This window comes from Mycetomoellerius zeteki, unplaced genomic scaffold (genome assembly GCF_001594055.1).
Source record: "Mycetomoellerius zeteki isolate Tzet28-1 unplaced genomic scaffold, Tzet1.0 scaffold223, whole genome shotgun sequence".
In the NCBI taxonomy this organism is placed as follows: Eukaryota; Metazoa; Arthropoda; class Insecta; order Hymenoptera; family Formicidae; genus Mycetomoellerius; species Mycetomoellerius zeteki.
Genome location: NW_017257198.1, coordinates 192,272 through 195,749, shown reverse-complemented (window position 1 = coordinate 195,749; position 3,478 = coordinate 192,272). Strand labels below are relative to the sequence as shown.

At 44.8% G+C, this 3,478-nt stretch overlaps 1 protein-coding gene across 12 annotated transcripts in view; it reads left to right on the top strand.

The window, feature by feature from the left end:
- The window catches only part of PMCA (plasma membrane calcium-transporting ATPase 3), a 100,253-nt gene that overhangs the window by 3,234 nt on the left and 93,541 nt on the right, over window positions 1-3,478 (top strand). For 7 of the 12 annotated variants that reach the window (XR_001936633.1, XR_001936634.1, XM_018448638.1 and 4 more), the window contains exon 1: window positions 2,499-2,913. The exons of 1 other annotated variant lie outside the window; for it this stretch is intronic. The gene's annotated coding sequence lies outside the window, so the exon portion shown is untranslated. Of the gene's footprint in view, window positions 1-2,497; window positions 2,914-2,957; window positions 3,035-3,478 lie in introns of those variants that run through there. 4 more of the 12 variants (XM_018448639.1, XM_018448630.1, XM_018448629.1 and 1 more) reach the window with 4 other exon arrangements.

Here is a 3,478-nt window from a genome sequence, read left to right as displayed (position 1 = left end):
CACGGCGTTCAATTATCGATGTGACGTTTTCTTGGATTTTAAACGCTGCGATAAAAAGCGACGCAGTAAGTAATTGTATTAAGTTGTCGTTATGTCACAAGGTCTTTTTTTTTTTCAACTAAGTATTATGGAACTTACGTATTATGTTACGTATTATTCGAAATGTGGATTCTGATCGGAATTGTTCAATTATTTCCTAGTCTCAATGTGTTTTCTAGGGAAAATGGAATAATTCTAATTGGAATCTATATCTCCTAATTTATATAGATATATTCTTTGAACTTAAAGTGAAATATGTTTGATATTTGGCGAAAGTGAGAAAAGAAATTTTAGTGTAATAATCCAGAGTGTAATAATAAAACAAACCTTGGACGAGTGTCACCAACTCCGATTATCTTAATCGGCCGAATAAATTTTAGTATTGCCAACTGCAAAACTAAAAACACAATTTTCTAATAGCTGTAAAAAACAATATGCGACATTAAAATAATTCAAATAATTAAACTAATTAATTTTAAATACTTTGATATCATACGTATGTGGCAATAATAATTATTATTAAATCGTTCTTGGTTTCTCAAGTGCCAAAGAATTATATTTTCAGTTTTGCAGTTGGCAATATTGAAATTTAATCGACTAATCAAATTAATTGGAGTTGTTAATGGGACTGGCTTCTTGTTTTATTCGGAAAGATAAATAGATAGCTTCAGAGAAGCTTGAGATAGATATATTCAATACATATAGCATAGACATTCAAGAAACGTCCTAAAGATATTTAAAGGATATTATGTTCTTATATTCTATATCCTAAATGTCCTACACTGTTAAACTAATGTCAAATTATCCCCAATTTGAAATGTTTTTAATCATTTCTAAAGCCACTGCTACTATTGATAGAGCATATAACATCATTAATTCAACCCAGGTTGGTTTAAACCAGGTTGAAAATGCTATTTGATAACATGATGGTATCACTATAATTAAGTATTTAATCCTATAAAATATTTATATGCTTTTACATTTAACTTTGTTAATTTTACATAGCAGCTTTCAGTATTCACTAATTTAGGATAATGCAAGTGAGTCCGTTATTAAGTAAAGTGTGCTGTATGAATAGATTGAAAGAAAGAGAAAGACAAAGAAAATGGAATGAGTTCGAAAGGTAATTTCAAATTAAAGGTAATTATCTAGCAAAAGAACTAAGTTATTAACTGATGAAAATTTTCAAATCAGACGAATCGCGTAGGAAACAATGAATGCGCATAATATGAATGCGTTGAAATGAAACCGCGTTTTAATGATGGAAGGTGCGATATTCCAATGAACCGTGATCGACGATCTCGAAGTTAGTTCGAAGCTCCACGTCGCTGAATGAAGTTGAAGTATGGTATCGTGACTGAATGAAGTACGGCTATTTCGATGAAGCGCCGGGATTCATTGTTGTCGAGCCGTTAACCGGATTCAGGTGTTGGACGGAGAAACCGCGAAACCGCGTTCTTGAAACTGGTTCCAGGGTGGTAGACGCGACGACGGGGGTAGTGGGTCACAAGGTTGAGAGCAGTTGGGAATGGAAGGGGGAAAGAACGAGCGCGCGCAAACCGCGGGGAGGTGTACGATATATTTCCCGTGTGTATGTACGTGCAGTGCCGTATTAAGACGTGAGCCCAGGGCGACAAATGTTTAGAGGCGGCAAATTTTAAAAAAAACTTTTTCAATCAAACGTTGAAAAATATTTAAAAAGTTAGGCAACATTGAAAAGAATTTTATATCCACCAAATGAAGCATGAAGTTGCGTTGAAAAATATTTAAAAAATTAAAAAACAGAAAAAATCTTGAATTTGAGGTGCGTTGAAATACATTAAAAAAATTTTATAAATATTGGAAAAATTTTTGAATCCCAAAAACTTAAGATATATTTATATATTCCAGGTGTGACATTACACGTCTTATAAAAAGGCACTCGAAATATTTCAACCCATGGGCGCAAAACAGTTTAACGCGGCACTGTATTTATATATTTGTATGCGTGTGCGCGACTCTCCCTGATTTAGGCACGATAGTCCAACGGCGACCGCGGTACCGTTGACAGGGTGTACCAAATTTGCACCCTATCTTGGATAGACCAAGGTCCCTCGAACCCTTTTCCGGCTTAGACGCTGTTCTATCCGCGTTTCCTCTCCTCTCTCTTTCTCCTTCCTTTTCTTTCCTTCTTTTTCCTTATTCCATCCTTCTCTATCTTTCGTTCGTTCCTCGCCGGTCTCTCCCTCTCTTTCTCCCACACTCGCGCTCCTCATCGTTCGTCTTTGGACACGCGACGGCGCGCACACATGCAAGCAGCCAGCGCGTGACACACGCGAAACAGTGGAGAGAGAGAGAGAAAAACAGAGACAAGCAGACGGACGGCAGTGGACCCGTACACGTACGTGTATGCCGAAGGTGCGCGCGCACAATCGGCGGCAGAGCAGCAGGCAGGCCAGCGGTAGCAGCGGGAAGCGAGCTAACCGGAGTATAATCGTTGTCGTCGTCGCGGTGTAGTCGTGTCCTCGTCTCCTCGTCTCCCCGTTCGTCGTCACCATCGTCGTCGATGCGCGGATGCCGTCGTCGCGGTTCGCCGGTCGCTACCAGCGGTAACGCGCGCTACCACCAACGTGAGCTACCAGGTAGTGGTAATCGGTGCTGCGGCCTTGCCTATATGAAAAGAGGCATCAAGGAGAAAAGGCCGCCCCGCACCGTCATCGTCGCCGTCGCCGTCGAGAACCATCACCGCCGTCGTCGCGTCGTCGCCGCCGGCGCAGTCGATACCACTAGTAGGGTGGGAGGAAGGTCCGACGAGACCACGAGGAACTGAAGAGCGCCGCGAGCGCGACAGTCCCGCGCTCTCGGTACGACGGCAGTGGCACCCCTCTCCCGGGGGTAAGAACGTGCGTGCGTGCGTGCGTGCGTCTCTGTCTATCGGTCGGTTCGTCCGTCCATCCCTACAGCGGCGCGCGGAATACGAAACGAATTAATCGACCGCATCACCGCGAGTGCATGCGTGCGTGTTTCCTCACGGCTTCCTGAACTGTCTTCGCCTCGCACTCGTGCATTCGCTCGTTACTCTCCTCCACTTCTCTTTCTTTCTTTCTGGTTCTCCATCCTCGGACTCGCGTACTCCGATTTTCTCTCGTTCGCGCCTCGCCTTCACCCCTTCTCGCCACCTCCGCCGCTCCCCGGAGGAATCTCTGTCCGCGACCCCGGCCGTGACAGGTCGACATCTCTCCCCAGCTTGCCGCTCCGTACATCGAATCGCCATCGGCGCGCCGCGCGCCGTCCTCACCATCGCTATCCAGCGCGGCTGCGGTGGAGGTGGCGGTGGTGGTGGAGGCGATGGTGGAGGCGGTGGTGAAGGCGATGGTGGAGGCGGTGGTGGTAGCAGCGGCGACAAGCGGCGGCGAGTGGCGACACAGTGCCACCTCCTCGATTCTAGGGAATCGAGCGG